Raw genomic sequence first — 14,529 nt, forward strand, 5'->3', positions numbered from 1 at the left:
CTGACAAGTTCTGGTACACTTGATAAGTGTAAGAAGGGGTTTGGGAGATGAAATATTTACAAGCAGGGGCCTGGGAGATGAACCATTTACAGGCTGCTTCTGTCCATTAGAGACATACATGCCAAACCAGGGATGAATTTCCTGTTCCTCCATCCAGTTGTCCAAGTTGCACTTGAACTGAGTTAGGGAAGAACTTTGTTTCACAGGGACGGGGAGTCTATTGCAGAGAAAAGGTAGTCTCTGGGACACATACCTGTCTCTCCAGCTGGTCCTATTTCTACCGCAGGGAGGGTTTATGTCTTTAGAACAGGTAATTCTAGTGAAGTTTGTTCTCCAGATATGCAGAAGGTCCTTCAGAGTGGAGTCTGACAACACCTTGTATGCCAGGCATAGATCTCCCCTCAGAAGCCTGAAGGAGACAAAATACAGGGATAGGGCCTTGAGGCAGTCTGCATTGGACATGTTACTTATGACCTGTATTCTTTTAGGGAGTAACCTCTGTGGATGTTCCAGTTGCTGGATATGCCTGGTTAGGTACATACCAAAGAAGCCATTGTACTCAATGATAGGTCTGATGAATTCTGGATACAGTAGAACTGTGACTTCCTTGGACCTAGATGCCATACTTTTGTTTATAACTTGTACAACAAAGAATAATTTCCTCACTACTATAGACATGGGCTGGTCAAAAACTAGATTACTGTCTATGCCTGCATGCAGGTCCCTGGCAATTGGGTCAACTCTTAGGGGTGTGTTGTCGATATGATAGCCACCAGGAGTGGATGACTTCCCAAAGTCACTGTCATGCATTTCTTGGCATTTAGTTTTAGTCCATGGCTCTTGAAACAGTTGTTTGTGTCAGCCCTTCCTGGAGAACATTTGTCTCAATGGGGGATTTAATAACAGCTGCTAATCTGCAATCATCTGCAAATTTAGTCAGCCAGAGGGCGTTGACATTGGCCTTGACTTCAGAGAGGTAAATGCCAAAAAGGAGCAATTCCAGGACCAATCACATGATTTGACTCTTTGTAGAGGTGGACTCCCCATTTCTAACTTCCTCAGTACTCTGTGAGTCAGGTGGCTATCCACCAGGTGACATAAGGGTTTGTACCTAACCTCTTGAGTTTGTCAACAATACCTGAGTGAGAATTTGTGTCAAATGCCTTGGCCAGGTCAAGATAGGCAGTGTGAATCATTTTGCACTCATCCAGTGCTTTGGTGACCTTCTAAAAAATGTTCACCAGGTTAAGAAGTCATGACCTGCCCTTGACAAAACCAGATTGGGCTGAGTCCAGTGTCTGGAGGTTTCCAATGTCATTAATGATCATTTCCATCATAATTATTTCCACAGCTTTGCATATAAGACTAGTGAGACTTATGGGTTTGTAGTTTCCAGAGTCTGTAGATGTCCCACCTTTGTGCAGAGGGTTGACTGTTGCTGTTCTACATTCGAGAGGCACAAAGTCTGTTTGGAGGCTACAGCTAAATAGCAGTTCCAGAAGACATGATAGGCATGTTTCATGCTATTTAGAAGGCATGTTGGGATATTGTCTGGGCCCACTGATTCACTTTGTTTTGCGTAAGAGAGAGCATTAAAGACCTGTTCCCTACTAATAGCAAGGGGGTGTTAAATTTGATGGTATTTCCTGAGGGAAGTTTGAGGGGGAAAAAGAGGGAAAGCTGGAGATGAATTTGCAGCCACTAGGTTTGCTGTATCTTCTGGCTCAGTATAGGTGACTCCATTTACAGTGAGCTCTGCACACGACTGTGTATTGCCTTTGAAGTTGCAGACATAGCTAAAAAATGCCTTGAGTTTGTCCCTGGCCTTCGAGGCCAAATATTCCTCAAATTTGGCTTTGTTAGACTTTATTTATCCTCTGAATTGTTTGTTTAGTTTGATGAGTGCTTTTATGCTGCTGGGTGTCACACATCACAATTTTTGCCATGATTTTCTTCCTTATGTTATACAGCCTATTGATTTTGTGATTCCACCGGGGTGGCTTCCTTTTTGAGTTAGTTCTGTACTTCTTTCTGATGGGTATAACTGCCTTTATGCAGCTATTAACATGCTAGTACAGGGTTTCTGTGAACAGTTCTGCTTAGGTGGCAGTGTTCTCAGGTATTATGGGGGCTTGAAATTTTGCCAGGTTATCACGTAATAAAAGGAAGTCAGCCTTAGATTACTTGCTGAATATTCCAAGGTTAGCTGGGATTCCAGATATTATTTTTACTTCAAAGGAGACAATTTTGTTGTTTGACCTTAGCAGAGAAGACATTATTTTGGGAGGGGGGGTGCTGCAGCACTCTCTCATATTAGTAAGAACCAAATCCAGTATGTTTGCACCCTTGGTTGGTGTATAGACAATTTGGTGCAGGGAATTTGTATTTACAAAATCCAGGAATCTGTGTGCCTGCATGTTTGGTGTCTTATATGATTCTCAGTTAATAGTGATGTAATTAAAGTCGCCCATGAATACAGTATTGCATTGGATGGTGAGTGTTTCCAATACATTTAAATTCATGGTATGGGTTTCCTAGGTAATGGGGGGGGGCCTTTAGCATGCAAGGAAGTGTTATTGGATTTTGCCTATGGTGATTTGAATTTGAAGCTCAAGTGCATTGTCCTGTTTGACCAGACTTGAGGTATATTTACTTTTGATGTAAAGAGGGACACCTCCACCTTTAGTTCCTGTCTGTATGGCAGCTGGTCTAAATGTGTGGAAGGCATTATAACTTTGCATTGTCAGTGTGCTCTCCACAGCTTCCAACCATGTCTCTCTGACTGCAGTGATGACAGCATTCTCTAGCTTCTATGGAGTGCAGTTTTTTGTTTAGACTCCTAGCATTGAGCAGTAACAACTTTAGATTTTCTTGGTTTGCTATGTCAGAAGTAGTTTCAGTTTGGCATCACCTAAAAAAGGCCTATGGGGGTGGACAATGTTTTAGCTAATATTCAAAAGCCTAGAGGGGAGAGGTGAAGACCATCACTTGCAAAACAACATGTTCTGTTGACTATCTCCTTCCAAAGTAATACATATTGCAACTTCTTAGAATGACACCAGCCACTAAGTCAGTTATTATCTCCTTCCAAAGTAATACATATTGCACCTTCTTAGAATGACACCAGACACTAAGTCAGTTATTAAAGTCAGCCATCTTTTGTTTCTGAGGTTTCTAACTTAGTTGAAGACTTTATAGATGCTTTTACCTGGGTGGCAATTTTTACCACATATCTAGTATTAGTTGATTTGATCAGGGATGGGAGTTCCTTGTTAAATTTAGCCAGATCATTTTTGACATCTTAACAGTTACACTTATTTTTTAATGCAATGTTTTTTTTTTTCCTTTCATTGTAGAACCTATTTAAATTTTGAGTTGTACCATAATGGTTTATTTTTAAATTTGGCATTATATTTGCTTTGGAGGGGGATAGATGCATCCATGCATCTATTCACATGTGCATAGAATTTGGGTGTAAATGATTCAGCATACGTAGTGGGGTCTGTGACAAAGGGAAGTACTGCTAGCCCAGCTAGATGGAATTTTGTAAATAATTATATGTCATTTGTGAGTATTAATATGATTTATATAGAAATGCAACATAAGGAGATACTGCCAGCCCAGCTATCTGGAATTTTGTAAATAATGATATGTCATTTGAGAATATTAATATGATTTATATAGAAGTGTGACATAAGGAGATACTATCAGCCCAGCTATCTGGAATTTTGTAAGTGTTTATGTGCCATTTGTGAATGTCAACATGCTTCATATAAGATGCTTGTGCTACAACTATGTTAGAACTGTATGTTATGTACTGAGCTAAAATGTAACCACAGCATGCCCTGCTGTGTTAGAACAGAAATGTATATAAACTATTGTAATTTTGTAAATGTATATGTTTTAACAGTGGGAACTAGAACATAGTAGGTTAACTGGCAAAACATAAGAAAATAGTTGAAATTAAATTGTTTTATGATTGTGCTATAAAAGTTAGTTTCAATGCAGCAATGAGACAGGATGTCTAGAGCTAGGGTGCCTTCTGCATTGTTTTGTAAGTGCTTTATTCTTTTATGTCTTCCAGCATTTGCAAAAATCTGAGAGATATGTATTTTTCACAGGGAGATGCTAAAATGCTGATAGTTTTTGACAATGGGGGTTTAGCCTTGGAACTAAAGTCGTGACAAAGGTGATGCCATCCAAGTTAACCCAGCAGTAATATTTGAGATTAATTTAAGAACTCTCTGAGATAGAGAGAGAGGGCATTTTGTATTTGTCTTTGACCTAACAGCATCAGCTGGGAAACATTCATTCACTTTACCTTCCTGTAAGTAAGTTTCTAGGGCATAGTAACTCCTTTAGATTTAGACAGGAATATAGTAAAGATTAGCTTAGATGTTTTCTGTATTTATTTGAGACTGTCCTGCAATGTTGTTTAAAATATTTCCTGTGATTTTGAACTTTGAAGTTACTATGATAATTTACTGAGTATTTTCTTGTTCTTTTATTATTTATTATTAAATATATTTAAACCTACCTTTGTGGCTGATATTTGTGAGACATATTTAAGCTTCTAGACTACCTGCATATCTATTTGGGGACACTGTGGGCCACTCCTGATAGCCTTGTCTCTTTGTTAAAGTACCATTTCTATAAATAGTAACTTTACACAGTAGGATTGGACACTCTTTCTTAAGGACTTTAAAGTAGCTGATAAGGAGCTGGCTGGTGGCATTGAAAACTACCTTATAGTCTGAACAGAAGGTGGCATAGCTAGTAAACCTGTGCCAGCCTTTGCCAGGTGTGTGTGTGTGTGTGTGTGTGTGTGTGTGTGTGTGTGTGTGTGTGTGTGTGTAAATCAAATCTCAAAGTGTGTGTGTGTGTGTGTGTGTGTGTGTGTGTGTGTGTGTGTGTGTGTGTGTGTGTGTGTGTGTCATCTACTTGGGCAGGGACACAAAACACTGGTTGGACAGAGAGGGTGCTGGAGGTCTTAGCTTGGCCAATCAGCTGTGATCTCAATTCTATAGCTGGGCCAGTGGGGAGTCTTACTGGGGATCTGGATAAAGAGAGAGAAGTTAGCCCCAGACTGACTGTGGTCTCTGTGTGTGCTTAAGGGAAATTGCACTTTACTGTGTGTGTACTTGTCATCCTCCCAGTGTCTACGACCCCCACTGTTGCCAGTGGTTAGGATTGAGGCTCCTTGATTACTGAGTCAGTGTTGGGGCATCACAGCATCATCAGGTTTGATTAGCATTCACATTATCTCTGAATACTGAGGTATTTGGGGATGATTCCAGCTTAAGTCTAATGATGAATGTGCCTAATTCATGGTCCAATTTTACAAGAGAGGAAGTTAAAACTGATGGGGAACAGAGCTATTCCATATTGGTCATAGCAAGTCCAGAATTTTGTCACCCTTAGTTCGGGTGTGAACTAACTGGTTCAGATAGTTTTTATATATGAAATCCAGAAATATCTGGACATACATGCTAGAGGCTGTATAAGTGTTCAGTTGAAGGAAGGGTAGTTGAAGTCCCTTAGGTGTTTGGCCTAATGCACAGGGACTCCATACTAGTCATGTAGGTGATATTCAGTGCAGGTGGGCATGAGAGGGTCCTACAGTTAGCTATTATGTGATAACATTTTTTTAATGGTACTTTGGGCATGGAGGAGTTTCAGGTTGTTACTGTGTCTAATAAGCCCAAAAGTAATGTTTTGTTTTATGGCTAGAGACACTTCCACCTTTAGCACCTTCATTACTACTGTGAACCTGAATGCATGATTGGTCATGAAACTCTACATTAATAGGGTGCTCTCCCTGGTCTTGAACCAGGTCTTTTGGACAATGCATATATTAATGCATTCAAGGTTATGTGGTGCCTGTAGGGACTGCTTTTTTTTTGAGGCCCCTAGCAGTACATTTATGTTATTCAGATTTTGTTTTGTTAAGACAGCAACATTTGAAGACTGACATAGCCTGAAAAAGCACAATGTGGATTGATATGGTTTTAGCCAATACAAAAGCCTTGTGTTGATAGGTGCAGGCCATCCCTGCCAAAGCAGTGAGGACAGCCTACAATCTCCACCCACACTGATATGGACCTCCCATTGAATGACATCAGAAGCTAAGCCAGTTATTGATGTCACTAATCTTTTGTTCACATTGCGTCATCATTCTTGGTGATGGTGAAATGCTTCTTAAGGCTAGGTTCGTACCCTGTGATCTTTTGTCTAGTAATATTTCCATGTTCCGATGTTCCTAGCCATATAGGAAAAAAACAAGTCTCCCAGTTATAATTTATTTTACTAAACAAAGCAAGGTTTTCATAATGATTCTTATTAAAAAAAATGAAACAGTGTTCAGAAAAAAATTGCACAGTTTGTTATATGAAATATTGTGTTGTGTGGTAAATGCACAACTCAAGGACATGTGAAGTGCAACTGCCGCTGTCAGAGAAATAGAGCAGTGTTTGCACATCAGCCATTATTACATTCAAATGAGTGCCAACATAGTAATAAGAAACATTATATGCAAGTGGCAAAATCAAATATGGCGGTGTGAATCCAAAACATATGACATTATGAGCTTTGGTGACCAGCTATTCCAAATGTAAATATTTTTCAGAATACAGGAATATCACTTACACTAACATGCTTGGGAGTAGCATCTACAGTAGATGGACAACATGTCTTAGTGGCTGTCTTTGAAGCAGATATTCATATTTGTTGCATGCCATTATCCACCACATAAGAGCCAAGGTCAAGGTGAACACACTGCAGCTAACTATATCAGAATATAGCCAATGTTATCACGAAAAACAAAGCAAATCTGAAAGTAGACACACTGATTTTATTAATGCAAATACAAGCAGATGTTTCAGATTCTACCCTTCATCAGTGCTCTTCCACCACATAACAGAAAAGTCTGTCAGCAGTTAACATTGCATCATGTCCATGATTGGAACTGTGTTAACATCTACTGGGTGGACAGAGATACTATATAGGAGTTAGCAGACACATGCTGCCCTCACATGCAATCAATGTGGATGGATGGAACGGTGTGATGCATTAGAAAAAACATACGCCATGAATGGTTTTGAACCCTTCATGTTATCCATTGTGCTTCTGTTTAAAATGGACTGCAACAGGATTATCCAATGTGGTATGTGTAATGTTCCCTGATATGCTCTAAAACTGTAAGTCTTAGTTTTCACTTGGTCTGCCCCATATAGTAATATTTGAATGGAGATTTAAGGACCTAAATAATTACCTTCTTACAACAGTTTCTATTTTGCAAATATCTAAAATAATAGCTGATATTTTTCCATCCTACAGTTTTAAAACTCAATGCTTTTTAATAAAATTCATGATTGTAATTTTAAAAGTTGCGTGTTTAATATCAAACAGAATGCAGTTATCTTGATTTTCCTTGAAGCAGCAATGAATGCATATTACAGTCTGATATTTTGTCTTTCACTTTAAAGCAGCTATGGGTTTAGTCTCAAGATGAGAGAAAGATGAGGACTAAAGGTAATACTTAAGTTGTATTAATGAAAGCTCAGAAAAGGATCTGAAATTTTCTTTAATACCAAATTTTCACAAGGGTTTGCAAAGTAAGAAAAAGTCTGTTCTTAACTGGGATTTGTCTGGCATTTAGAAGAAACTAAAACTTGTGCTGCTGGATATAAATCATGGTAAGCACAGAAAAATAATAACCCATCTCCATTAAACGAAGTAATAATTGTGAATCTAATTTATTATATAATGGACATCCTTGTTTATCAAATGAAAAAACCTAACAATATATGCATCCACAGAAGCAAAGTTCAACACTTTAATTCTGAAATCTAGGGAAATAATTGCAAACTATTCTAATGCATGGAATTAGAAAGTTTAAAAGGCTTTGAGTTGCTGATATATTTCCTATTTTGCATCTTGAACAAGGAGTAATTAAAACAGATATAGGACACGATTCCAAAAGGATTGCTGACAGTGTAAGCGACCACTTACACTGACAGCAGGTCTGCTGGAATCTGGCCCCCAGCGTGAGCCAGGGCACGGAGAACAACTCTTTTGGAATCTAGCCCATAGTTTTCCCTCATACCAAAGCTTTGTAAAGAGTATAAATATATCTTTCATATACTTTCCATGTCATTTTGCTTTTTTGGGATAGTTTGATGTTATTAACTCAGGCATACTGCAGTACCCAATGTATGTATAAATAGTAACTGTAATGGGTGAGAATTTGGCAACTGCTGTTTAAATTTTGGGAAAGTACTGTGTCACATTGCCTATACCTGTTGCAGATTAATCAAATGACACATAGCCCACAGACTTGGTGTGCCACTCAACCACAGCCTATAAGGCAAAACAACGTACCCAACACACTAGTCATAGGTGACTCTATAGTCACGCACACTGATGTCCCACTCACCAGGCTAAACAAGGAGAAAGTTAATGTCAGCTGCCTGTCAGGTGCCAAGATCCACCACATAACCCACACACTCAGTCACTCCACAACAAGTACAGATATGTCATTGTCCATGTTGGTGAATGATCTGAGACATTCTTCCCTGGACTACATGAAAAGAGACATTGAAGAGCTCTCTGATCTTGTAGCCCAGGCAGGTATGACCCTAGCCCTGAGTAGCATCCTGCCATTGCCCAGAATGATACCTCAGTACAAGGACAAAATGATTGACATCAACAATTGACTAAGCTTCTGGTGTCATTCTAAGGGGATCCAGTATTTGTCTGCCTGGGACGACATGGTCGACAGACCACGATGCTTTGCCAGAGATGGCCTGTACCTGTCACCCCTGGGATTACAAATACTGGCTAAGGCTTTTGCTGCCCCTATAGTGCCTTTTTTAGGCAAGGTTCAAATGACAAATTCACCACCATAACAGGAACAGGCAAGCAAAAACTGAGGGTAATACTACTCAATGCTAGAAGTCTAAATCTCAAAATGCACTCCCTCGAATGGAGAACATCAATATCTGTGCAGTGACTGAGACTTGGTTTAAGGCTCCAGAGAGCACACCCCTGCATTACCAGGCTATAACTCATACCACACTTTTCAGCCACCTAACCTAGACCGGGACATCAAAGGCAGAGATGTGTCCATATTCATTAAGGATATCCACACCTCCAGGCTAGTTGCTCAGCATAATGCATCCAACGTTATCCAAGTGCAACTAACTCTGGGCAAATCTGCAATCCAAATTGTAGCTTGCTACAGCTCCCCCACCATGCCCCAGGATCCCCACTCCTCTTTTCTTGATATACTGGAAAATATTAGGGCTCAACCAAACACCCTAATAATGGGCAATTTCAACTACCCCACCATTAACTGGGAAAACTACTCATGGACCAACTCCTTTGCTTTCTGGAATTCATAAATTCCAATGCCCTGGATCAACTTATCCACACTCCCATCAGGGGCAACAATATCCTAGACCTAGTCATTACCAACATGAGTGACTGGTGTTCCACACCTTAAGTCAACTCCTTGTTGGTGAGATCCGACCATAAGCTAATCACCCTGGATATCCACATCCTGCCCCCAACCCCATTAAGGAAATCAAGGTAAAAAAAATCTCCAAAGCCAACTTCATGCTTCTTAAGACAGAATTGGCAAACTTCATGACACCCAAGCAGTTGGACAATACAGTTACGACTGCTGAATCCTACAGAGATGCACTCTATAAGCACTTACATGAGTGCATGGATCGTGCTATCCTAAACAGAACAAAGATGATATCCTCCAAAAAAAGGAAGCCAATCTGGTGGTCCTCTGCCATTAACATACTCTACAACAGAAGGAAGAAACTGTTGCAAAAGAGTGTAAAATCCCACGAGTGCAGGAGTTCTCTGGTCAGTCTCAGTAAGAAGCTTATAAGATCCTCCAAAGCTAGGTACAAAAACAAAATTGCCACTAATTCTAGGGACAGCCACAAAGCATTATATAGCTATGTCAAGAATCTCAATGGAAACACCCAGATCTGCTCTGAGTTACAGCACAACGGCATGAAAGTTACAGAACCAACTGATATTGCCAACGTCCTGGCAGATAGGTTCAGTGCTGACTTTACCCCCCTCTCACCCCCTACAGGGGCCATATTTATACAGGAAGAATGCAAAGTCTCTGTAATCACAACTATGCAGGTAAAAGCTGCACTCTCTAAAGCCAATAGCACAGCATCCATGGGACTAGACAACATCCCAGGCTGCGTTTTACATGAACTTCAGACCGAACTTGCTCCCCACCTAAGCACCATGTTCAATCATAGTCTCACATCAGGCTTTGTGCCCAATGAATAGCACACAGCAACAGTTATCCCAGTCCATAAAGGGGGAGCCACAACTGATCCCGGGAACTATTGCCCTATTAGCCTGATGGGCCTGGTCTGGCCATGGAACGTATCATCATGGAACTCATAAACAAAGACATTGGTAACCTCCAAACTCTGGACCCCACCCAGTTCGAGTTTAGGAAAGGCAGATCATGCCTCCTGAATCTGATCAATTTCTTTGAGGCAGTAACCAAAGCTGTAGATGAGGGTAAGGTGGTTCACACAGCCTATCTTGAGGTTGCCAAGGCTTTCGCCACAATCTCCCATTCTGGAATTTAGCTAAACTCACTAAACTAGGTATAAATCCCTATGTCACAAGATGGGTTGACAATTGACTCACCGACAGAACCCACACTGTAAAGGTTGCAGACTCCAAATCTGACTTCAAACCAGTGACAAGTGGAGTACCACAGGGATCACTCCTGGGAACTCTCCTGTTTGGTATCTACTTTTCTGAAGTACAGGCTAACACAGAAGGCCTCTGGCTAATGAAGTTCGCAGATGACTGCAAACTAGGAGCTATAGTCGAGTCCCCAAATGTTGTGGACATCCTACAGAAGGGCCACACTGAGACAGATACCTGGTGTCAGAGCCATGGCCTCAAGCTCAATGCCAAAAACTGCATTATTATCCCCTTTGGTAAAAACTCTGTATCCATGAACTACCACATAGGCGGCAGTCTTCTTAACACCGAATGTGTGATAAGAGACCTTGGGACCCAGGTGGACAGTAGTCTCTTCTTTGATAATCATATCGCCACAGTAGTCAGGAAATTCTTCTATGTGGCACACCTCATCACAAAAGGGTTCTCATCTAGGAAAAAAGAGGTCATTGTTCCCCTCTACTTGACACTCATTAGACCCATTATAGAGTACAACGTCCCTTTTTGAATGTACCTCACAACACATCTGCTGCAGCTGGAAAGGCCACAGAAGTACCTCACAAAGAGGATTACTGGCCTCAAACAGATGCCCTACACTGACTGTCTCAAAAAACTCCAGATTTACTCTGTAGCATATCGCTTACTCTGAGGTGATCTCTGCCTAACGGGTATATATTAGATAACTGAAAGTGCTATTCAGCGAATGCTCACATCAGCGAAAATGCCGGAAATTGAACTCCTTATTGTGGGAGGCTGCACCCCCCCCCCGCTAACTATATATTCCAATTCCAAGGTCACACTACAGTGAGGAAAGGGCAAATATCCCACTCCTCACTGTACCGCGACCCCACAAACACCCTTTCGATTTCCAGCATTTTCACTCATGCGAGCGTTTGCTGAATAGCACTTTCAGTTATCTAATATAGACCCCTACCTAACATATAAAACTATGTTAAACCCAGAGCTGTTGGACATGCTACACCTAAAGAAATCACAATCCCTCCAAGCTACATGCTGTAGGGACCTAAACCTTGTCACCACAATAAACAGGACATACAGGAGGGATAGATTCCTGTCCCAGAGACTTCCCATACTCTGGAACAAGCTACCCATCTATGTCAAGCAAAGTTCCTCATTAGCACTCTTCAAGAAAAATCTTGATAAGTGAATGGGAAATAGGAAATACACTCTGGGGATCACTTCTGTGGCTCTGCTCGACATGGGCACAGGAAAATAACTTTCTTGTGTGGCGTAAGCCAGGGGAACCTTGTTGGCTAGGCTTATTTAGGCCCTTTGGCCGATAGCCTAGTACCTACCTAAGAACCTATTAAAACCTACTTGCATCATGTTGGACTATTGCTGTGCTGTTTGCTCTTCTTGACAGGGTTGATTTAGACTTTTATTTATGCTTCATGACTATATTTCTTGTTTCTATTTATAGTCTAGATTTCCTCATGTACTATATAGTTCCAGCTGTTGGCATGCCAGGTCATTTACTTTGTTTGCTATGCTTTAGGCCACATTGTAGGATACTGAATATTCCTGCATTGCATTTAATATTCAATGTGATTCCATTTTATTTGTTTTCTTAACCAGTCTGCTAATGTGAAGTACAATTGTTGGTGTGACTTGAGTACCTAGTAAAGTATAATATTCTTTTCATTGTTACTTTCTGACCTCACTGCCTTTTTAACTATTTTGCCAATTGTTTGTTGAATAAAAGCATGTATGTTTATTTTCTTTGCAGTTAGCAAGTAAAACGTTTAAGTGGGGGGGGGGCATGGCTAGGATTCTGAACTGATAGCTGCACTTCATTTCAGCTCTCTTACCTCAATACAATTTCTGACAGGAATTTTACAAAATAATATTTAATTTGAAGAAATTTTTATTACTAACTTATTTCTAATAACTCTGAGCATCTATAAGAAAAATTTTATTGTCAGAACTTGAATAATTCCAGTCAAATTAATTACTGAAAAATCAGCACCAATATCAGCTTTACAGCATGAGTCATCTAAGGAATACAGCACAAGACTCTTCTTTCAAAAAAGACCTGCAGTCTCTCATTACAAATATACAGGAACTTACAATAAAAATCGACAAGATGGACAATAAAATAGATACTTTTAAAGAAAAGTGCTCACAACAACTGGAACAGCTTCAAGAAATGTTTACACAGCAGAAAGGACAGATATCACTTATTGAACAGTCATTAAGTGACATTGACACTAGAGTCCAAATAGAGGAACAACAAACTGAATTCTTACTTCAACAGAATACATATTTACTAGAAAAGCTTGATGATATGGAAAATCGAACAAGAAGAAATAATATTAGAATATATGGTTTACCAGAAAAATCTGAAGGGGACAATATGATAAACTTTCTTACCATCTGGATACCAGATGTAGCAAAAATACCTGAAGCTCTTTCATATGGTATAGAATGGGCGCATAGATCACTAGCAGCTTCTGGAAATGCTTCTTCTCCGGGTAAGAACAAGCCGAGATCTATAATTGTGAGACTTTTTTCTACACAAGATAAAGATCTTATATTAAGAAATGCTTGGGCAAATTCTCCCATCAAATACAATGATTCATTAATAAGATTTGACAATGATTATTCTACAAAGGTGGTTTCAAAAAGAAAAGAATTTCTACCAATAAAAAAAACCTTGAAGAAAAAGCAACTGAAAGTCCATCTTTTATCCCAGCAAGATTGAAAGTTTTTCTACCAAATGGAATAAAAATCTTTGAAACAGTAGATTCAGCAATAAAATACCTTACCAACAACAACATCCTAACACATGAAGAATCTATGGACTGGACAATAAATGCACCGAAGAGAAATGCTGAAGTAAATAATTGGAAAACTGTTGAGCAAAAGAAAAAAAAACTAAAGGACAAATAATCTTACATATGTTATATTCTGTAAAAATCTAAATAATAATACTAACAACAAAAGAAAAGTTCCTACTGTCTTCAAGTTGCACCAAAACAGGTACTGTTTTCAATTATATTTTAAATGTCAAAATTAGCATAAATGTAAATACATTTATCTCAAATCACATCAATATACTAAGCATAATTTAAACATTACTCTATTTTTCATTATTATCCATCTATTATTTTCATATTCTTAATCAGAGTAATCAATGCATAATAATGTTCCCAAAATAGTTATTTATTTATTTACTTCCTCTCTTTGTGTTTTGTTGTTTTTTATTTTTTCTCTTCTTTTTATAAAATCTTCATTAACTTATAATATTTTAATCAGTATATGGTTATATTGCTTAATAGGTATAATAGTGACTGTTATATAACTTATTATCAGTTACATCCCTGACAGCATTACTTTTTATAAATTAAAAGTGTCCCTGTTTGGATAAATGCTAATGCTGGGTGGAAATGTGTTGCTTTTGAAATGAAGTATTTCAGTTAGGATGTATCATAAGACTACTTTAAATAAGCTTAAAAGATGTTCTGCCTTTGACCAATATGCACATACTGATATAGTCCAGTGAAAAAATATGTCTTAAGTGATATTTTGAGGCTATAAGTCAGGTGTGTTGTGGCTCCGGACATCTGGAGTTGAAAGATGCTTGTGACTAGCTTAGATATCCTGTTGTCTTTTATTTTGTAGAGAAATAAGGCATAGCATGTTTAAAATGCAAAGTTTGATAGTTGTGAACACTACTGCAAACTAGAGTGCTCAAGGCACACTACATGACTTTGTCACCAATTAAGAGAAGGGAAAAGAAAAAAGAAAAAACACATACCTTTTCCCGCTTGG

The 14,529-nt window shown here is 39.1% G+C and overlaps 1 protein-coding gene across 1 annotated transcript in view; it reads left to right on the forward strand.

Annotated features, from left to right (window-relative positions):
* PLCB1 (phospholipase C beta 1) overlaps positions 1-14,529 on the forward strand; it is a 4,354,095-nt gene that overhangs the window by 3,883,143 nt on the left and 456,423 nt on the right. The window lies entirely within an intron of this gene.

This window comes from Protopterus annectens, chromosome 1.part2 (assembly GCF_019279795.1).
Source record: "Protopterus annectens isolate FY-2018-M chromosome 1.part2, PAN1.0, whole genome shotgun sequence".
Classification (NCBI taxonomy): Eukaryota; Metazoa; Chordata; order Ceratodontiformes; family Protopteridae; genus Protopterus; species Protopterus annectens.